Source organism: Coturnix japonica, chromosome 8 (genome assembly GCF_054131305.1).
Source record: "Coturnix japonica strain WE chromosome 8, WE-NBRP24, whole genome shotgun sequence".
In the NCBI taxonomy this organism is placed as follows: Eukaryota; Metazoa; Chordata; class Aves; order Galliformes; family Phasianidae; genus Coturnix; species Coturnix japonica.
The window spans coordinates 25,011,828-25,034,870 of NC_140670.1; the positions used below are offsets into that span (position 1 = coordinate 25,011,828).

At 41.1% G+C, this 23,043-nt stretch overlaps 1 long non-coding RNA gene across 1 annotated transcript in view; it reads left to right on the top strand.

Annotated features, from left to right (window-relative positions):
* Positions 1 to 23,043, top strand: part of LOC107316155 (uncharacterized) — a 92,630-nt gene that overhangs the window by 11,483 nt on the left and 58,104 nt on the right. Inside the window, exons 6-11 of the long non-coding RNA XR_014948750.1 lie at positions 3,157 to 13,432; positions 14,165 to 14,206; positions 14,559 to 14,619; positions 15,618 to 17,920; positions 18,432 to 19,344; positions 20,623 to 20,716. This is a non-coding gene — a long non-coding RNA (uncharacterized LOC107316155). The remainder of the gene's footprint in view (positions 1 to 3,156; positions 13,433 to 14,164; positions 14,207 to 14,558; positions 14,620 to 15,617; positions 17,921 to 18,431; positions 19,345 to 20,622; positions 20,717 to 23,043) is intronic.

The following is a 23,043-nucleotide window of genomic DNA, read 5'->3' on the forward strand; positions in this document are numbered from 1 at the left end:
CATAAAATTGTGCAGCAGCAAATAAAATCCTTGTATCTGTATATATTAGTCTTGCAGAAACTTACTTGAGGGTGGTCTGAAATACTTCCAAGGGCAAATTGTTTTTCATAAGAGAGGAGCTATAATAATCCGAGACTTCAAAAATCAGGGTTGCCGTGTACGGGTCAGAGCAAAGATTATTGTTGCCAATCTCCTCAGCTGTGCAGTGTGAACTGGAATATAATATTCTCTGGATCATCCAGGATATGAGGAGCCTTAGCTGAAGATCTGAGTCCAATATAAATGGTGTTGAAGCACCTAAGCAATCCAGACATAATGCTTCTGATTTTTGTATGCCTAAAAAATGCTTTAAAGATGAGGGAAATGCAAGCAAGAATATTTGCACTGAACAAAACAGCCACCAGTACATCTATTTTTCTTACTACCTTTTTAGGTCACTAGTTAAGGATAGCGAGATAAGCTGTCTCTCAGCACCTGAGAGCCCTCGAGAGCTCATCATTTACGTTTACCACTGTGCTGCAAACTGTGGCAACAAGAATGTGGTTTCTAGGCAGTTTTGTTCCTAAAGCCAAGAGCCAGAAGGAATTTTACAACAGAGAGAAGGGCAGCAGTCCTCCCATCCCATCCCATCCCATCCCATCCCATCCCATCCCATCCCATCCCATCCCATCCCATCCCATCCCATCCCATCCCATCCCATCCCATCCCATCCCATCCCATCCCATCCCTCCCCATCTCCGTCCCATCCCTATTTCATCCTCTTTTATTTTTTCCTTTTAAACAAAAAACTGTTGAGATTACATTATTTTCAGAGACCAAGTACTGATGCAGCTTTCTTTAAACTGAAGAATTTGAACCCACATAGTCACGAACCTTCTGCTGAACAAAGAGAATGTGCTGATAACTTTTGTACTGACCAAAGGCCATGGAGATTGTGTGTGTGCTTTGTACAGCACGTGCTCTGCCCTTTTACTTCTCCAGCTGAGCTACCATGTCCCTAGGAAGCTAAAGATCAGCTCTGCATTTAGCTATTCTATTGCCTAGCTGGATGTGCTGAGATAAGAACTTCAGGTTGAATTTATAGGTGCCCAGATCAAGTTCATTTTGCTACAGCATGTATGGCTTAGCAGTAAGGATGTGTGAGATTTGCTCCCTCCCCAGAGAAATGTCCGTGTTACCATTCCTTCCTGCAGTGGCTGAGCAGAAAGTACTTTTGTAAGAATGCCATCACTGCAGCTTCCCATTCTACCAAACACTGAGGCCATAGACCTCTGCCAGGAATCAGGCAGAGAACACAAGTAGCCCTCAGTAATGGAACATTTTAGGGGAGCATACTTTGCTTTTCTGTGAATAATTATCCTCACACGGGCAGCATCTTTGGATGGATCTGGAGTGACTGTGGTGTGAAATGGGCATTTGACTTGCATTCATCTGGGATCAGGACATGCAGAGGAGCACTAGAGAGAGATTTTTCCTGCACATCAGGAAGCATTATTTTCACTGTATTTGGTGTGATTTTCTGTACTCAGCTATTCAGCTGCAGCTAGGTGGTTAGAGGCTCATCACTTATCTTTGGCTCTGTGCTGCCTATCGTTCTGTTCCCTCATATGTCTTAGCTTATGGTATCATTCTGAACATTTTGATTAGGAAATTTCCCTGACTTGGAGCTGTTTCTGGTGGCAGGATTTTTGTGTGTGTCTCCTGATAGTATCTAAACCTCCTCTGTTCAGCACTCTTTAGGGCACTTGTCTTTCAAATGGCAATTACTATGCCTTGTCTGATTCGGAGATCTCTCAAAACCCTGATCTGACATTAGATCCTAAGAAACTGCTTGTTTTCTGATGCCTGAGAATATTCTTTCATTAATGTCTTAATTTTACTTTTCTTCCTGCCACGGAAGAAAACCTGAGCAGACCACATGCATGTGCATGTAGAGCATTGTGGATGTCACTGATCACCCTGTATAGGTTTGTAAGGAAGTTTTTACATATGTCCAATTCACCTGTTGCATTCTGTATCTATGAAATCTCTGGGATAGTTTCAGACAGATATGAATGTGAGCTTTGTTTTCTAGAAAAAATGCATCCAGGATAGGAACTCTAACCTAAGCCTTATGCTTGTTCTGTGCTGAAGAACACCATGAAAGACATCAGGGAAGTGATGGACAGAATGTAAGCAGTTTGTGTACTTCTGTCCATACATAAATCACAAATGAGTCTTAAGCAGCTTTTCATTCACATCTTATTCTTCTCCATCTCTAGAGTCAGCACATATTTTGTCTGGTTATAGCTCTCACCACAACACTGGACATACAAATGTCACTTTGAATCTTCCAGGATTTATGACTTTACTTAAAAATTTAAAAAAAAGAAAAAGAAAAAAAAGGAAAAAAAAAAAAAGAAATTATTCGGTCAGTCTATTGGATATGCTGAGGAAAATGCTATATGGATGGAACTGTGGAGAGATTAAACTTGACAATCATAGTGCTTTTGTGACCTACCTCTCCAACACACACTCCTGCTGATGGAAGATTTTTTGGAGCATTTTTTGGACTTTGGCAGAAATGAACATTAGCTCCTCTTTCCCTGCGACAACTTCCTTCAAATTCACTTTTATTTTTTGTTTCTTTATTTAGGAAAGTGTATCTGATTGTTCTCTACTGAGTTTGGCCTCAATATAGTACACTGCAGTTATTAGCAGTGGAGGGAAACTGAGCTGATCTTTGAATATTTTTCTTTGATGCGGCATTTTATCAGATGGCTTCTACTTGTCCACTAGATATTAAAGATGCAAAATGCTCATTTGAATGGCTCAGATCACCTGTACAACATTTCCCACAGCTTTTAAACCAGCAAGCCAAATCCTGTGGATTAGATTGATATAAGGAATAAGAGCAAGAAAAACCTCTCTACAGTTGTCAAACAAGTAAATGCATACGAATTTCCTCCGATAAACATCTGCAGGTTGTTTTGGAATAGCCAGACTTATTACAAATGCTATAAAGATACTACTGAAATTAAGTGGTAGGAAGAGAGCAACGAAAACACAGCTATTAATCTCTGTGCATCCAAAGATATCCTGAAGAAAAAGATTTTGGGAAACATGTATTACTGTCTTTGGTTTTCTTTTTTTTTTTTTTTTTTTTTTTTAATTAAGAAATACCTTCTCACCATCTGAAGTCCATGTGCTGCTTTACTTTCCAAATCTGGATCCAGAGAATCCAAAACAAACCATTCACTGCACACCTCGCCTTGCTGTAATTTACATTTGGCATCTGGATGCAGCTGTACTGACTCTTCCCAGGTAAGAAAAGGTCATATTCATCATTCTATTTTTAAATATTCCTTATGTTTTTGGTTTCTTGTAGTACACATCCTACCAGCCCATTAAACTATCATCTTTGTTGTGTTTCTATGAAGTTTACCTTTTTCCCGAGGCTGGTGAAATGAATGATGATGATGTACTTCTTACAAAAAAGCATCTATCTTTTAAACTCCCACACCTCCCCTGAGCCTTCAGAACTGTTAAAAGTAAATTTAAGGCCTTTATTCTACCATCAATTCACAAAGACTGACAGTAGTGTTTATGTGGAGTCCACAAGTGCCACCAGGTATGTGTTATTGGGGTTAAAATCTGAACTGCTCTCTCATCAATCCAATTTGCTGTACTGTCCAGGCTTTATGGTAATCCAGATCGATTCTGTACAATGAGGGGAGATCAAAGTTTGTTTGGTTTTTTTTTTTTTGTTTTGTTTTTTCCTATTAGCTTTGAGGAAAATAAACTTAGTGGACAAGGAAGCCGTGAAATTTTGCCTTATGAAATTGAGCTGTCTCTGTCTCGCCCTCTTTCTTAGAATTTCTCAGGTATTAAGCATGAGACTCAATTTGTATTCTAGTTTCATGATGGAATTCAGATGAATGAATGAGTACTAAGCAAACGGAGATTGGCCATTTCTTAAAAAAAGCACAGAGTGAGATGCCTGCAGATGAACCCAGGCTGTTTCAGACATATTGTGAGATGTCCTGGCGATTACCAGAGCTGGGAGAAGTAAGGGAAAAGATTGTTTGAGAAAGGTGGTACTTCATTTTAGGTAGAGATTTTTCTAACAATCCCAAGCATTTCCCAGCTTCATGAGAAGCATTCAGAAGGTTGTTCCATTTTGTGTGAGTATTGTATTGTGTGCTGGTTGTTTCTATAGGAATAATACAGGGACCTTCCAATGAGAAGTGACACATTAGCAAGGGTTGACAGGGATGAAGATGGTTTACACTAACAATCTCTAATAATCAACAGCATTAAAAGGTGGAATAAACACATTCAGTCTGTACTGCACCTTGATCCCAAGGATGGGCTTGCTCACCCCTCATGCCAGTGACAACCATTCAGGAAGCACAGAGGGAGAGACTGTGCTTCTATAACAAACTTTCCTAGTCTTAGATCTTAGCCACAAAAAGGAATTCCAGGAAGATGTAGGGCATTCTAGGGAAAAGATAAGAAAAAGTGAAAGGGAAAAAGAAAGAAAAATGAAAAAGAGTTATGGCACTGAGACAATCTGTGCAGGAAACCTGCAGTAAACTACCACAGCTAGTACTGGGAATTCATGCTAATATAAATATCAGTTTGCATGCTTGAATTTGAAAACTTACAGCTGCTTTGTTCAGCAGAGTTTGTACAGTCACATTCTCTCTGTGTGCACATCTTGTACTTCTGAGTGTATTAGCCTGTAGCTAAATCAGATGAAGGGGTCCAGGACAGTAAGACTTGGGATAATTCAATTCCCATGAGGATTTTGGAACATAACCACTACAGATTGTGCCAAAGTGAAAACTAAGCACTCTGAGAAATTGTATTTGTTCCCTGGTTGTACATCACTTATAGGATATTCTCAAAAGAAATGAGGAGACCACAGGAAATGCTTTTAAGCTGATATGCTGGAGGCTTAGAGCCACGATAGTTTTCTGATATGGACTAAAGTCATTTTAGAGTGCTTTGATTGTGTAGAAGTGCTACTTCTGAGATGACTTAATCCAAACTTTTCTGCTTTGCCTACATTCTGCCTGATAAAATATCAGAAACACAGAATAAAGCAAGAGAACAGCCTCCACTGGAGATATGTGTGTAACATCAGAGACCAAGCACAGGTAGAACAAACCCCACTGAGCAGCATTAAAATTAAATGGAGCATAGCCTTAACAGAGTGAGTCATATCCTCAGTCCCTACACTGCAGCCAGGGAGATGGGTTGGTCAGTGAGCAGCTACGGTCTTTCTGCGCTCATTATTATTTGTATAGTCTGTGCGTGTAGGAGCTCAGTCATAGCTGAAGATCACTGCTGTCTGCACTGTACAAACCTGAGAAAAACCAGATTCCACCTTGTGGAGGTAAGCACATTTTGCTGTTCATTTAGTTGTTTTTTAGTTTTTCTTTTTTTTTTTTTTTTAATTGCATCTGTCACTGTTTCCTCATCTTTTAGTCTGCTGCCTCCAGGGAGAAAAGGAAAATATTAAATATCTCATCATAGGATAGAGAGAATAATGCAGAGATATTTTCACCTCAGTACAAGACACCAGGGTTTGTTCTTTCATGGTAAATAGTATCAGATCCCTCAGGGCATGGGGAAATTTCAACTGTAGATCGAAAATCGAGCTGAGAGCCCTTCTCTGGCATGGATTGATTTCAGAGGATCCAAAGGGTTAATGAAACCAGAGTGAAGCTTGGGGAGCTCATCCAATCTCCATGCGGGTAGAGAGATGGAATAAGGGGAGCCCTGGGGCTAAGCCTTCCACTGACTCTAACAGAACCTGTGAAAATGTGATCTCTGGAAATGGACAAACCAACCAGATTCTGGAATAGCAGCAAAACTGCAATAATGGCTGCAAGCTGAAGTTTTCTCATAGTGAGTGATGCCTTTATTGTGCTACAGAAAGTGCTTTAGGAAGGCTGTGGAAGTTGGCCCTCTAACAGATCTGCAGACTCAGACTATTCAAGGGACACAAGGGTACTAGTCAGCAGAAAGCCTTGAGGTAGCAAAATCTGCTTGTTTGTCCTACTTCATGATAGAAGCATTCCTAACTGAGAAAAGCTTTGGAGGAGACTAATTCAGTCATTTGGACCTTTCACATAATTAGCTCAGTTGGTGCCTTCTAGGACCTGGAATGCTGCTGCTGAAAATGTTGAGGTATTTCTTATGTTCTTCATTGTATGAAACCACAAGTGATAACAAATCCAGCTATCAACCAGTCTTTTATCATTATGCAGCATTATGAAAAATCTCCTCTCCATTTGGATAAGCCAATAGTGCCATTGATTGCACTGATCTCTTACAGTTGGCGCCAGACTTATGATTCTTTAAGCCACAGGAAGATTATCTTGGTTTCTTTTCAGCTGCATAATTTGTTTCTTCCCACTCACTGCAAGAACACATTTGGGACTACCTGGCTTTCTATCTTCGAGTACCACATTAGGCTTGCTATCTTGTAGGAACTCAAGTGATTTTAGGGCTTTGGTTTTTTTTGTTTTGTTTTGTTTTGTTTTTTGATTTTATTTTTTGTGAAGGTCAATGACAGGATTCAAATCTGTTTATATCCCAAGGTGAAGCATAACAATCTCAAAAAGCATAATGTAAAACTTCCTCCTCTACTGTAATGGACATTGCTCTAGATCTAAGGAAGATGAAACCGTGCCTCTAGGTGTGTAGGTGGACCATATCTGTCCAATATGGCAGTAGGAACAGGTTGAAAACTTTGTGTAGCTTTTCTGTGTGTGTTGAAATATGGACCTAGCGTGCAGTGGGGCATTTAAATATTTGCCACTATGCTGATCCATCTAGATCTTGCAGTGGCCTGCACTAGGCAACCAACCAGCAAGGGGAAATCATTGTGGCATGAATGGGCTGCAGGCAAGCAGCATAACAGAGAAGAAAAATGAGCTAATGTACACCCTAAGGCTTTGAGAACTCCTAATACTTGGTATGTTTTCACATTTATCACACAGGAAAATTACAGATGTTTCTCAGGAGGTATTCTCACATCATCATGACATAGTCCGGATCTGGTGTCATGTTCTAGTTGTTACATCTGGCTGTGCAATGAGGCATGCCTCATGACTCTGAACGTCTGCAGGCTTCCAGTGATGCATGATCACTGGTCCAGCAGCAGAGGTGGCTGCAACAGTGCTGAGGGCATTCCCTCACCTTCACCTGGAGACATCTGCTTGGAGAAGGTGATGGAGACAGAACTAGGCTTTCTGCTGTTTGCTCCTACTCTACTATCCAAACTGCCTCAGAGCATCAGAAGGTGATACTTCCCCACGGTAATATTATCCAATATTAAAAACCCGTGAGACTTCATTTAATGATGTCATCTCACATATTATGGCAGAATATAATATGAGTAAAATAATTAGAGTGTATTTTGTGGCAAACCAATATAAAATGCAGTGACAGATCTATAGCCATATGATGACTAATTCAGGGTAAAACCAGCAGTGGCTGGAACCGTCTTGCAGAGGTAACACGACTGTTTCCTCAGGGCCTTCCTTTGTCTAGTGAACTTGATCTCTTTTAGGGTTGTTTATGTATTTAGGTCTCTGAAAAACTTCTGGCAACTTTCTTTTCTGTTGTGGTTAAGCAGATGCATTAACTGCCAGAGGGCAATAAAATTAAAGAAGTCAATAGCAAAGAAAGGCAACCATTAACCTTATTTGGCATCTACAAAGCATCTGAAACTGAAATGGACTTTACAGAGACATAAAATGCAGTTTGTGTGACAAAGCTCTTTGTAGATCCCACATGGACCTGGTGTTTTTTCCTGCTTAGAATAGCAAGAATCTGGTTTTCACTTGATAAGCTGGTGTAATATACTAGATTGCAACTGTGTAACCCTGGAAAGCTCTTAAAAAATAGCCTGTTCCAAGGATTTCAAACCTCTGTTTAAAATCAAGCACCTTGTAAAACTGTTAGAAATTGAAAGTTCTGATTTTCTGGCTGCTGGGTGTGAAAACTTCTGAATATCTGGCAATGGCAAATAGTGAATAACACAGTTTTCTTGAATTGGTGCCTGAATCTACTAAGTTTGATAGCACTCCCAGGAAGCACATCCAAGGATTTATCTGAGAATCAGCACATCACAAGACCCTCTGGGAGCCTTCCTTCAGTCCTTCATAGATTGTACAGCTCCAGCCAGCTGGATGTAAGTCATTAAAGCTCCTTATTCTATCCATTAGTAGATTCATTAATATTTCTCTGTAACTTGGGACACAACATTTCTCATGCCAAGCTTAGGAAAGTTTTCTCTTCATCTAATTTTGACTTAGAGACAGTTATAAGGACCAAAAGCTCACCATGGAGAGGAGGAAAAACTTTTTGTAAAATTTAATCTGTCATTGTGTGCAACATTTTAGAGGAATTTCACTTCAGAGATTAAAGTCTTCCACAGAAGACTGTAGGGGTATTTAACTCTTGTCACTGCACCCAGTATTCCTCTCTGAAGTTTATTAACCTACTAGAAGCAAGGCAACGAGCTTTTCATGGCAGGCTTCCTGAAGAAAAAATGGAAAATACAAAACATGTCTCCTTCTAGGAGCTGAGAAACTTGACAAACATAGTGTTAAACTGTTCATATACTCCAGAGATGGGTACCACTAGAAGGCTGCCAACTTAAACACAAATAATTGTTTTGGGGTAGAAAAACACAATCCATGTATTCTTTCATATACACTTAGACTGAGTTATACTTTTATTCTTTATATATGTATGCATATATTATACATACACATGCATATACAAACATATGTATATGACATATGTGTATATATATATATACATAAATATATATATGACCATATATTTTAACAGCAACATCTGCAGATGTTCTCAGCGAGAATTTGTGGACTTACATTTGCAGAATTTTTCTGTAAACCTGAGGGGAAAAATAAAAGAACCTTAACTATTTGATTCCTCCAAGAGAAAATACCTCAGTGCTGAAACCAGCTGGAGCACTAATTGTTCTCTGAAATGTTGACTTGGTTACTTTTCTGAAAGCAAACAGTAAGCAATTGCTCCTCATTATTTACCATGTGGTAATTCAGCCTTGATGTCAGAGGTTAAGCATTTGCTTTTTGCTCTTGGTCACATGTAAGAAAACTCATTACGTAGATTTTTTTTTTCCTTCTTTATTTAATAAAGGTCCATATTTGCTTAGAGGAATTTATGGAAGAAGCAAACTAGGGGCAGCAGGAACAAGCTCAGAGCCCTGCAGGGTGTACTCTGTATTGCCAAAGTCAATATTGCCTTTCTGTACACAAAACAAGGAGCCCTCAGGCTCTAAAAACAAGTACAAAAACTCCCTTTCTCCAATTTTTGGTTTAGCTTTCCATCTGGGATATAATCTGATTTTTGCACAAATAGCAGCACTACTGGAATTTGACTTTCTCTTCAACATTTTCTACCTACTTGGATATTTGTAGCATTTCTCCACTGATCAGAGGTTAACCTCTTGTCCTCTGGTTCTCTTGTGTTTATACTCACTGAAAGATTGGTACAGCTGTCAGTGATGTCTGTCTAGACAACACAGGACTGGAGCTGGGGTGTAGTACCGCTGATAAGTCAAACATTCTAATTGAGAAAGACAGAGCATCATGGCCAGAAGGGCTGATGTAAGGATAGGATGTGCAGTGGCCCACAGAGACAGTTGAGGACTTGACAGACCGCACTGAATCCCATGTATTTTGAGCTTTGTTTTTTGGAGGTCCATTGGGGGCATTGTGGGGTCTAGCTGCTGAAGATGTGGGTTTATGGGACGATTGCTAGGCCTGTGAACCTTGCCCAGCAAGAGCTTCTGCGGAGAGTGTCTGCAACCTTCAGCTGAGCAACTGTTGCCACCATCTCTTAAATTGCAGCCACATTTCTTTCTGTGAGTGGCAGCATTAATAATGATGAGCAGAGTCTCTTCTTGCCACATCTACCCTCACAGCCTTTCATCCCTGGTCCTCAACAGGTGGGCTTGATCTCAGCATGAGGTAAGCAGAGGCTGTCAGAGAGATTTGTGACGCACTGCCACGTCAGGATAGGGACTTTTCTGGCCTTCCATGCCAAATTCCTCAATACATTAGATGCAGCTCCTCAAAGAATGGAAATTCAGAGGGCCAAAATACGCATCTGTCTGTGTCTCCTTGCTTCTCATAATCCTTCTCCAACATCATATACACCTTTCTTCGTCTGCCTCAGTTCAGAATTCTTTGTTCTGTTGAGGCTTCTGCATAGCTGAGGACTTCAAAGCCTCTGCTTAATTTGTGTTTGTACTTCTAAGTACTGAATGAAGGTGTTTGGCAGAGGCAGGTTCTTTCAGAGTATTTGTGTATAAACATGAAAGTTACAACCTTCTGCTTCTTGCTGCTTTCATCTTTTCAGGCTCAGAGATAAAAATGTAGTTGAGTTTTTGGACTCTACAGAAAGTTTTATTAAAAGAATAACTCAGGCTCAGAAGTTCTGCTGAGCTCCTTTTCTCTTTCCCCATCTCCTTCCTTTTTATTTTTTTGTTTTTAATTTCCCTTGTTACTTGCTCCTGTAATCGAGCACTGGTATCGGGCTGTTTTGGTGGATGCCTTCTTGCATTGTTGCTTTTTGGGGCACTGGGGCTGTGTACCTGGTGGCTTCCTTTGTTACAGACGTTGACACTGTCCACTGCACAGCTCCTGTCACCACTGATGAGGGTGAAGGTGTGAAAAACTGAGTGTTTCAGCATCATGTTGCCAGTTTGTCTCCAGATTGCCATGGAGAAACATACTAAGGATGCCTTTCCATTGACAACAAAGCAAACACAGATGACTAGCTTCAATATTGGCTTTTCAGGATTTTTTTCCCTGTATTTCAAGAGGTAGTTGAGCTCAAGAAATCTTTCAACACAGAGGTGAGAACTGGAGTGTCCTAGTTGCTAATATAATCTCTTTAGAGAAAGAGGTAATTATCAGACATTGGGATATTTGTGAGTGATCCACCTCAGTTACTTGCAGGATGAGCATCATATGCATATGGCTCCTCTTGGAAGCTTACTTGCTTTACTTGACTTTTGTGTCAGCTGGAATCTGATAATTTAACTGTTAATGACTTGTACCAGTGCAATTGTTGGTCTTCCATCACTCATGAAATATTGTCAAAAATTTACTGCTCCAAAGGCTATGCAGAGCTTAGGTCCTTGAGGTATACTTTTTTTCCTAATGCTGAGCACAGTAGCTATAATATTACATTTCTGTGCTTGAAATAAACCTTGCTGAACTCCATTATAACAAATTTCAGTGCTTCACTTCAAGCACTTCATTTGTATGTAGAGAAACAAAAATACCTAATATCCTGCAAAGTGATTAACTCTTGTGTTATTGCCAATGTGACATTCATCCACAGACATATTTCCTGGGATTAAGATACTGGCCATGCTTATTAGACTGGGCCAAGGATATGGGATATCAGGTGGAATTTGCAGCACTTTCCTTTTAATGAATATTTTAATGAGGATTTTCCATGTTCAAGTTCTATCACCTGCACTGACATAAAAGTGCAGTGCAAGCTTTCTTTTGAAGTCCACTAGGATTTCCTTAAAGTTATGGTCAGATAATTTCATTGCTTGCAACTATCATCTCCCAGGTGAGAGGAGTCAATTTCCTGCATACATTTGTGCAGATCATTTCCAGAAAATGTTGTTTAAGATATCCCTTTTTATTTTGCATTACAAGATGCTGGAAGCACGGCAGCTTTCAATTTCTGCAGTTCAGCTAAGGGTAGGTAAGTTCTTTAAATATGTATTAGTATAAATTCAATAAATATTGATGTAAAAAATGCTTTCTGGTTACTTGGTACCTGTGACCCTGTCTTTGCTAACTAGTGCTACAAAATCCTTAGAAATCTGAGTTGTTGCTGAAAGAAATGCCATTGAGAATTTTTTTCCCCCATTCATTTTTCTGAATTCCTCCCATTGCATTTGGTTGAAAATCTCCGTGGGTTTGGGACAGGAAGGATTTGTAAGACTGTAAACCAATGTGATGCTCAACAGAAGCATTGCCATTCCTCACCAAAGCCCACCTCCTCTCTGACCTCAGTCAGCATCTGGACAGCAGTCACCCATAGAGGGCACATTAAAGGATTAAGGCCTTAATGACAATTTTAAAATGTCATTATTAAATGGGGACTTCCATCCTGCAGAACACTTGAAAAATAACATTTGTAAATGTTTCCTGAGCAGCATATTCCCTTTTACATTATTTGATCCATTTGTATGCTAATAAGAATTCATCTTCCATACTACTCAGTCTGTGCTTGAGCAGTTCCACACTGAATTCACGATACTGCGTTTTGTGCTGTCAGGATTTTACTTATATTTTTTTAAAATAGTATCTCAATAATTAATTACAGATAAATTATTGACAAAGCAGCAGCAGATGCAAAGGATGAGTGCTCTGTATCTCAGAAGCTTTTCAGACAGTTATCTTTGCAATAGCACTGATCTATATACTTTTTATATTCTCTTTTCAGAAATAAATCCGCTGCTCGCCTGGCGTTTGTTGCTTCCTGTGATACTACAAACTACTGAGAGAAAATTAGCATTTCATCTCCAAGTATTTCCTTAACCAATATACATGTCTGTTAATAATATCTCCCAAGAGAAAAATACATCAGTATATCTATACTTCACTTCAGTGAAGAAAACCCTGCATATTTAGGAAGCATAGCTTTGCTATCAGAGAAACTGTCAAGTTAACTGCAGATGCATAATTCTGAAATATTCTGCTCGTTTAAAATTGCCTGAATGTTCATATATCATTAGTAAGAATACTGCAATTAATTAGTTACGTAATTAGTTCAAAAATGTTGTTGAAACTTCAGTTCCAGCTAAAAGAATGTTTTCAGGCTCTTTTCTCAGCTTGGTGATTTTCTGTGCATTTCTAAGCCTCAGTAAGTTTTTGGGTACACAGTGTTAGTCTGAAGTATTGTAAGTTATGCTGACTCCCTCTTGAGCTACTGACCCAAGGCTGGGAGGCACCTCTGGAGTTATTCATTCCAACCTCCTTCCTGAGGTAGGATCAATGCCAAATGCAGGTCAGGTTGCTCAGGGCTTTGGGCTGAGTATGCAGAGTCCACAGACTTTCTGGTTCCCTTTTTCAGTGCTTAATCCTAGTGAAGAGCTTTTTTTCTTAAGTCCTTGTGATTCTTGTTCCTCGTCCTTTGATTGTGCTTCTAAAGGAGGAGCATGGCTGCCTTTTCTGTAATCTCCTTTCAGGTAGCAGAAGAGAATAACCCAATTCCTCACCAGCTTCTTCAGCTCCAGTCTGAACTTCCCCAGTACTTTCAGCCTCTCTGCATTCAGAATGTGCTCCAGTCCATGCCGATGGACTTTGGCTGGGCTCTCCCCCAGGATGTCAGCAAACCATGATGGTCCCATCAGGTATGAGTGTGCACAGTTGCTGTGACTCAGGTGGCACACACACCAGTCTGGTAATCTGTGATAACCTGTGGTATAGCTAAGCAATGCTAGCCAGATCCAGAAACATGTATAGTTTTCTTCCAGATCTCCAAATCAGACTGAGATTCAGGCTGGACATCAGGAGGCATTACTTCTCAGAAAGGGAGGTCAGGCACTGGAATGGACTGCCCAGGGTGGTGGTGGAGTCAACAACCCTGGGGGTGTTCAAGGAAAGACTTGATGTTGTGTTGAGGGACATGGTTTAGTGAGAGCTATTAGTAATAGGTGAATGGTTGGACTGGATGATCTTTTAGGTCTTTTCCAACCTTGGTGATTCTATGATTCTGTGATTCATATCTCTGCAGAGAAAAGGCAAACAGAGTCTTCCTCTTTAATGTGACTGTGAAATATTTAAGAGTTTAGACTAAGGAAGTAATTTCAGGGCCTAGTTCACCATTACAGCTCTCCTCATGAAGAATCCATCTTCAAAGAGCTACTCCAAGGCCAGGGATGTCAAAAAATATATTTCCATTGACTTTTGCACACTCTGCTTTCTGTTCTAAAGACAATCCAATTTTCAACTAAACTATCAATTGCATTTGGTGTAAAACATGGGCCAATTTCACATTTCGTCTACCTCAAGGAGAGAGGACTGCACAGCTGTACTCCTGTTTTCATGAAGCACAGCATAAAAACCATGTTTCTTGTTAACAGCACCAAGAGCTCCGCATGGGGAAATGAGCTGCCTTCGAAAAGGTACAACTCGTGTTTTAGCCTTAGAATCCTTTTCTCTTTTAAAGGTCGCAGTACAATTTTAAACTCAGAATATTGCAATGCATTTAAATGTCTGAAATATAGGGTAAAGAAGATTTACTAATATGAAATAGAAATGAAGGGATCACATCTACCTTCCTACTGCCAGAACTGACTCATCCCAGGAATAACAATTTCAAGCACTGAGAAAATGAAACTGGCCTTTTGGTGCCATAATCTTAAACTTGTGACCTCACTGCTCCTCACTGTACAGAGGGGTGATAGTTTCTGCAACAAGAGGCTGTTTTGGTGCATGAGGGGAGAGCTGTGAATTTGTTCATTGTGACTTTCACAGGTGATTTTCAACACTGTCCACTGTTACTTCCACATAGGCAAACTGACAAAGGATGAGGCAGGTAAGTGGAAAGTGAGATGGGGAGAAACTGGCTAAACAGAAGGTCTGGAAGTACATTATGTGATATTGGGTATTCTATAGAGGCCACTAGGAACTGATAAATCCTCAGTACTGCTTTGAAAGAAATTCAGAGCAAGACTTTATGGTAACCAAGAACATTTTTAGTAACACAAGATTATGATAGGTGTGTATTAATTTTTCTCCACTAAAATTCAAACTTATACAAGCAATATTTTTGGAGGAAATACTTCATTAAAGTATTTGGACCTTCAAAACATACCAGTTGTTCTATCTATAGGACAGTAAAAAAACAGCAAAATACCCTCATGACTATATTTCCCTAAAAAAATGGATGAAATTGTAACTATATAAGTATGTGTGTATTGAGTTTTATTCCTAACACTGATTTAATTGCAAAGGCCAGGTAAAATAGAGATCAAAGCATCTACCAAGCTGCTCGCTTAGCTCTATAAAAGCATGTGGTACTTAGAAGACATAAGAAAATGATAGTAAATAGAGATTTACAATGTAATTTGTAATAGAAGTTTAACTGGGGGCTCATTGTACTAAATCCTGTTGAGAAGAAAAAGCCTTTGACTCTGCCTGGAGAGAGAACAGGATGAAAGACAGAGTTTTATTGCACTTTTGCCTAAAGAGAAGATGAATAACTGAGTCACACCAGAAATCTGAATCAGTACAGAATGTGAAAGCTGGATCTGAGTCCTAATCTGATGTCCTCATACTAGAACAGTCTTTCCTTGTTTTATAAAGGGAAGGGGAAAAGCTATATTCCAAATTACCTCCACACCTTGCAGTTGAATTAAGGAACATAAAGGAGTGGACTGCACTGTGCAAGCAGCAGTGGACTGCCATGAAGATAGATGGTGTCTGGGATGAGATGGGGTGAAAAGAAGAAGCAAGTGGGTTTTTTCCATTGTGGTGAGTCATGTAAAGCAAGAAAGCACTAAGAAGCTGAGTATTTTTTCCTTTCTTTTTCAGCTGCCACAAAGAAGCCATCTCAGCATCCATACAGTTAAGCAACCTGGGCTCCTTCTGTGTACAGGGAGTGATTGTTTCTTGCTTGCAGAGGGAAATGCACACACACGTGCAGCCATACGCTTAAGAATGGTTTAAAACTGTCATATTTGACTTCCTTGCCCATATGACAATTCTCTTCAAAAATAGCCCTCCTGGCTGCAGGCTGGCAGAGCTGCTCCTGCCCTGATTTAAATGACAAAACTCAATTAGAGTTTGAATCTGTTGCACTGAAATGGAATTGTCTCTTGCAGCCAGAGCTCGGTCACGGATGCGACGTCGGGAGCTTTGGAGGCTGTGCCTGTGGGGAGGGCAGCCAGGGGGGCCTCTGAGCTCCTTGGAACATGGATTTCCCATCTGCTGTTGCTCTGGAAAGGGAACTCCATTGCTGTTCTCCACGTATGTACAAGGACCAGCTGCTTCTTGTCAGCTTTTTCTGGCTGACCACCTCCATGCTTGAGGGGGCCAAGGGGTGGCAGGGACCTGCACTCAACTATGTTCATGAGGACAGTCTCCCTTAGTTTTGCCCCTCTGGCTTTGTACAAACCTCCTTCCCATTCCAGGCACTTGCAAGTATTTTGGCTGAGCTGGAGCTAAGGCAAAATGTTTGGCTTTCTGGTAACAGGTTCACCACAGGAGATTCCCCAGTCCCTCACTGCTCTCTCCTCTCTCCTTGTTGTCCCACAGCAGGCTATTTCCAGACACAGAAGGAGACACTTCAATACTGCCTCTGCTCCTTGTAGATCTGAGCTGACCTCAGCATTTTTCTCATCAGCATGCACTGAGATGTATGTCTAGAAATCAACAACTGCCCCATGCCTCTCTTATCTGGAATCTCAGCCTAACCTTGGTTTATAAGTCACTTGTGTTAAACTGTTCCTCATAAATAGCAGCTCCCAGCATGTCTTCTTTTCTCTGTGGCTTGTATTTGTGTGTGAGAGGCAGAAAACAGGTCTAATTTACATCAGTGCAGCTGGCTCCTCTGATCTGCCACCTGGAGACTCAGCCAACCAGGAATGTGTGCTTGCAAAGGGGCCAGGCCTCTGCTTCCTCTGGCTGTGTCTATCTCTGTATTGGCCATGGGCAAAAGTACCCCTGACCCATCCCTCAGGAACCTGCTGGACCACCTGCAGCTGGTGCTGTGGACCACAAGAAGGATCCACTTGTCCAAGCAGTGCAGCAGACTTCAGCGATCCTCTTCCAAGACTGATGGTGCAGAGATGTAAGTGAATTTATGGAGAAAGACCAGGAAAATGGCTCATGCTTTGGTGGGATAGATTGGAAGGCAGGCAGGGTTTGCCAGTAGGTGCCTGACATACATGGCTGTGTATGTCCCTTGATGAATGTCAGAGCTCTTCAATGAGGAGGGAAGACTGTTCTCACTGGAACAAATCCCACTGAGATGGGCAGAGGAGATTTATCCTGGACTACTCTTTTTTTCTAGAAATAAAATCACCACAAGCACAATATAATAAGAGTCTATGTGAATATGAGCTAACTTACCCCTGTGCTGTCCCAGGAGAGGACAAACTCTTTTTTCTTTACCCATGAGGATGTACCCTGGGGCCTACCTGCTGCTGTCTGACGTTCCAGACAATCAAAAATCAATTCAAACCTCAAGACATGGCTAGCTTTCCTGGAGACTGAATGAGAGGGATGGGGTAGATGAACGCAGTGTGCTGTTTTCTCTCTTTGCATATTCCTGGAACCACAAAACCAGTTAAAAGGAATAGAATGGACTAGCTAAGAAACAGAAACAGTGAAACAAAGCACTGGCTGATGTCCAGTTCCACGTGGCAGATAGGGCAAGTCGTGTGCCCAGCCCCCTTCATGGAAGTGCTCGGATCCCAGACAGAGCACCTCTCCTTGACCAGGTTGTGGTGTGAATGATCCTACTATAAACTACTTTTCAACAAAGCTCCCTGGGAACCAAGCTCTACAAAGACATGAGAAAAATCAGCTAAGCCTGGATGGCTGAAAGGCAAAGACTGAGAACACCCCATCCCTGCTCAGGCTGCAGTTCCTGCAGCAGTAGTGGTGATTACAGCACCTGGGATTGTGATGGATGGGAACAGCATTGGCAACTGGGGACAAGGATCAGACCCAGGTGGGAACAATTCCTAGTCATGCTCTGCAGACTCCATACATAGCAGGCTCTGCCTGCAGCTGAAGCATCAGTGAATTCAGAATAGAAAATAATGTGAAACTGAGAGCTTTGCCTGCTCTGAAGTTCATTAGAAAGAAGTAAGCAGGACTCAGAAGACAAGGTAAGCAGTTCAAACGTGGTGTCTGTGAGGCATGTCAACCCCCTGGGCAGGTCTGCTGTTCCACACTAGCTCATTTGCCCCACAACTGCGGTAGAGGGGCAATCCAGTCCCCCAAGCAAGCTGCATGGAGAAACAGAGCAGCCAGTGGCAGCAGGATAAGGGAGATCTCATTGCCAGTCTGGGCTCAGGGAGAAGGAGTGCCTCAAGCAAGTGGGTTCAGAGGAAGCAGGTCAGGATCAATCCATTGCTGAGTGCAGTGCCATGTGGCGGGGCTGACTGAGTGCAGCCACAGAGCCCTCTGGTGTTGTGTGTGGGATGGCAGACCAGCTACAAGAGCTGCCCTTTATGAGAACAAGGACAGTAAAACATTACTTAGGTGTTTTTTGTTTGTTTGTTTGTTTGTTTGTTTTTGTTTAAAATGCATTTCTTTCTTTTCCTGTGTGTGTTCCTAGAAGGCAAGAATGGGAGTAATGGAATGATCTGAGTTCCCCTTGTTTTGCTTTTTCTCCAGAGAGCTGTACGCTGGGAGATTTGCACTGGAGCTCTGCCCTTGGTGTTACCTGTTATTAATTTGGTGATTTCCATGAACATGTTTTGCCTTCTTGCCATTAGAGAACCGAACCTCAGTAACTTATTGCTTCAGCCAATAGAGGTCTATGAAGAGTCAGTTTACTTGTAGAAATCCTGTTGACATTATTTTATTTTTAAAGGAAAAAAACACCCATTGGCTGAACTGTCAGATTTCTGCAGTCTAAAAGTTCAGGCAGCTTTTCTTTGGGCAATATTAGAGCCACAATGGGCTGTTCCACCCAATGCTTTGTGTACCGACCTTTGCAATCTTTGTTACAAAAGAAAAAGTGGTGAGTAGAAAAGGTTTTACCAACCACCTATTTCTTTCATAAGGTAGGGGTTATATTTATTCCCTTCTGTAGTACTTTAAGCTTTTCTCCTTCACCTGCGAAACACCTAAATCTCTTTAAGGCTGCAAATAACCCCCTTCACTGCAATATCTCCTTAAGGAAAGCCACCTCAGACAGGAGGACGTTTGAAGGACCAGGACTCCTGCTCCAGTGCAGTCCCCAGACACAGAGTACTGTTTTCTTCTGGCATGCATCAACCATTGTATAAAAGCGTCTGGGAATCCTGGTCATTGTAAAAGATTATAGGACTTTATTTATGATGTCATAGGTATACTTCTTCCTCTTTTTAATGGTCTCAGAAAATGTGAAGCCAGAATGGACTATTAAATCATCATGATTTGCTCTCTGATGTGTAATGTCTTCTATTATGTAGGCACTGATCTCCAGCAGATACCACCCACAAGGTAAAAAGATGTCATGAAAGCTAAGAATGCTTTAGAACTACAATGGAGGAAACATGGGTAGAAAATACTTCTGAAATGATGTCCCCTACTGATAAAAAAGGTAAGTGTTGTCCTTCCCTTTGTCTACATTAAATTGTAATTAGTCTGTCTTAACAAGACTAAAATTCTTTCCTTCATTCACATCCTGTGGTCTCCAAGACCCTGAGAATCCAAACAGGTAATATGACTCAATCATCTAACTACAGTGCAAGGGAGCCCTTGTTTTCAGTCATATCCACAAGTGTCAGCTGTATGTCAGAATCTCTTCTTTTCCTATTTATATCCTGACATACAGGAAGATTCCATTTATGTGATGTGTTCACAAGGCTAGGAGGAGGTTAGGAGGAAGACGTGTGTTTTGGAACTTCCTATCCAACAAAATGGCCTGTTCTGATAATTCAAGATGCTGTCAAACAAAGTAAAATGTTTCCCATGATGATGCTGTGTATGTGTCAGTTTCAATGCATTCTGCATTTTGGCTGTTCAGGATTGGATTTTTATGATATGATCCCTTGCCTTCCCCCTTACCTCTCCTCCCTCCTTAACCCTCCCCCCCATATTGCAGTCAGCATGTTCTTATTTGATCTGTACTGGTAATATAAATGCTAGAATGAGGACCTGTTTTAGTAGCCTCTTTAGTTTACATTGATTACACTTTTAATCTAAGCTTCTTCATTAGCACCCTAGAAAAATATTTGGATCAAAATTATTGTCATTTTTCAAGATCTTCCCTTCAGAATCAATCTTAATTCATGCAAGTATTTTTATTCGTTGCAAGTTTGGGAAATAAGGCTAAGAAAATTGTTCCGATTTCAAAACAAAACTCTTGCATTTTTGTCTTCCTTGTTCTCAGAATGTGTGCTCATAAAAGCTGGAAAGCTTACAGGTTTGAAAAGCAGTCAGTTCAATAGTGATGTGTTGCAGCGTGACCTTTTTGGTGTTGCATTGTTGAGCCAAAGCAAACAAGGTGCAGCCCAGAGCAGCCTCTGGTATAGATCTAGTTACACCTTCTGGTGAGAGACCCGTCCTTGGTCTGGCCCACAGTAGCTACAGTTAATGTCTCATTGTTTACTGATTACCCCTCTGTCTTGTAAAGCCACCTGTTCTACTGACTGTAATTGAATTGGCTGTCTGTATTAGGTTCTTAGATTCACCATATGCTCTCAGTCTAATATTATTTATTCAAGATTAGTGGAAACAACACCAAGAAAGAGCAAACAAGAATCTAACAGAAGAGGTCACAGAACGTCTTGTTGTGGCATATGGTGTTGTAGTCATCGTGGAAGCTCTCCCGTGGGTGTTTCAGACCCTTACATATTCTTTACCTTTTGAATTTGAGGTGAATTTAAGGAGGGTGCAGAAGAAGAGAGAAGCATCATTCCAATGGATGGGAAAGAATCTGAACTGCCCACCTGGGGATTTTCAGAGGAAAGGTAGGTCTGTAGAAATCGCACAGATTTTCAGTATTTCTGTCTGAACACTTATTTTGCTTCTCTGACGGCACTCATCTTTCAAGTGTGTTTGCATGGATTACCTAAAAGAACCCTGTTATTTGTGAGCCTCTCTCTGTTCCATGGTACCCTTGCCAGAAGGTGTCTCACTTGCGTGGTCATCGCAAAAAATCATAGGGCCATTTGTTTGCTGTGAGATATCCTTAGGTGCACTGTATGTTGCTAGTTTGATTTCAAATGATGTATTGCAGCCTGTCAGCAATGTGGTTAAGAGAATATATTAACTTAAACTAGCTGATGCATGTGCAAGGCTTGAGTGAGCACAGCATATCTCATAAGTGCTAGTTAGCAGCAGAAATATAAGAAAGAACTGACTAGTGATGCAGGAGAAGGTTCACAAGTACTGCAATGATCAGCAGAGCAGAAGGAGATGAGAGGAGGTGACAGATTCAGTGTCAGAAATGGGAAGTGTAGCCTCAGTGAGAGAGGAGATGCCTGGAGAGGGAGGAGATCCCTGGCCGGAGGAACAGGTGTAACCAGAAAGAGGGAACAAGTGATGGCAGCTCTGCTGCTGTGCCAGTGGTCACATCCCTGTGCCATGCTGGCCCCTTATTCCAGCTGGATCCCATCTGTGCGAGTTGTTCTCCCAGCGCTGTGTCTGGTCCTCCCATGGCGTTCTGTAGCTCTGATGGTCTTTCAGAATAATTAACTCGGGGAAGAGCAGAAAGCGTGAAGGAATGAGGGAGAGAGAAAAAAAGCACAGCTGAGAAGTTCTTTTATTGAATTTGGCTTCCCTTGTTGAAGGTTTGAAGCCATGAAAGATGTTTTCAAGGAAGCAGAAGTTGCTGAAGGAATGGATTATTCAGAATGTGAAAAGTGCTGATTACAAATTACTCTGTGTATGCTTTAGGTTGCTAAGTGGAAAGAGATCTTAATAACTATGCTGATAAACGCGGTATTTTACCTTGTTATTTTTATTTATGTCTTTGGAAATATGCTAGTTTGCTGCATAAGTAGGAAGGCATATTTAATCTTGGAGCAAGCCACAAACACACTCAAAGAATTCCTCAATATAGCAAGAGAGGAGGATTTTTTCCTTTATTCTATTAGCATTTGGTATCTTATTTACTTCAAATGGTTCTCAAGCTTTTCCTGCATGAAAAACTTCTGGGGTTATGTGGCAGATCTCTGCATCCCAGCAATACATGAACCTCACCATGAACGGTGGAGCAGGGTGTTTTTAAATATGGATAATTCTCAAATGCTTTAAGATTTAGAGCATTAAGAAAGAAAATACTGCCAGGTAAACTCAATTCCTTAATTCTGAGTGAAAGCTCTTGCTGTCTTCGGCTTAGAAAACAGTTCAAGGGCTGAGTTGCAAATTGAGGCTTTTTCCCAAGAAGAGCTTAAAGCAAGTTTCTTCTGTTTGCTGGGCAGAAAGATCTCCTGAAATAGCTGTTACCCAGTCATTCTTAATGGCTGTCCCCTGAGGCAGACAGGGCCTGTTCTGACGGTACTTATTGATCTATGTTATGAAAACAATTACAATAGCATTCATGAGCCTTGAAAACCGTAAATAAATATAGCACGCATACTTTACTTAAATCAATAAGTTTGGTGGGGGGTATAATATGCCTCTTGAAGCATAGCTCTAGGAGATTATCATGCTTTACAGTGCTGGAGAGGGCTCTGGTAATGTATTTAATAATGACAATGATAAAAATAAGGCTTAGCAAATTACCTGCTTCATGTGGTACTGCAAAACCTCTTCTCTCAGCTGGCCCAAAACCTCTCCTAGCCCCAGGGTCCTTTCTGCTGGAATGACAAATAATTCAGGCAGGGCTTTGCACAGCAAAAGAGGGAATGGCTTTAAACTAAAAAAGGCGAGACTTAGATTTGGTGTTAGGAAGACCTTTTCTTACTTGTATGGTGGTAAGGCACTGGAACAGACTGCCCAAAAAGGCTGTGGATGCTCCATATCTGGAGGCATTCGAGACCAGCTTGGATGGGGCACTGGGCAGCCTGATCTGGTGGTTGGCAACTTTGCCCATGGCACAGGGTTGGAACTCAGTGATCTTCAAGGCCCCCTCTAGCCTGAGCCATTCTATGAAAGCAAGTTGTCATTTCAGCTGGGGATCTCAAGCACCACATCAGTACAAATAATTTTGTGTAATGATTTCATTTTATTTAGTCTCAGGCTTTGTCTAGAGACTTGCAGAGAAACCATTAGGCATGTCTGGGATTGTTATGAAATTCTTCCCTCAAAAGTGATTTATCTGATTGAGGGTGATATTATCAGCAGTCTCTGA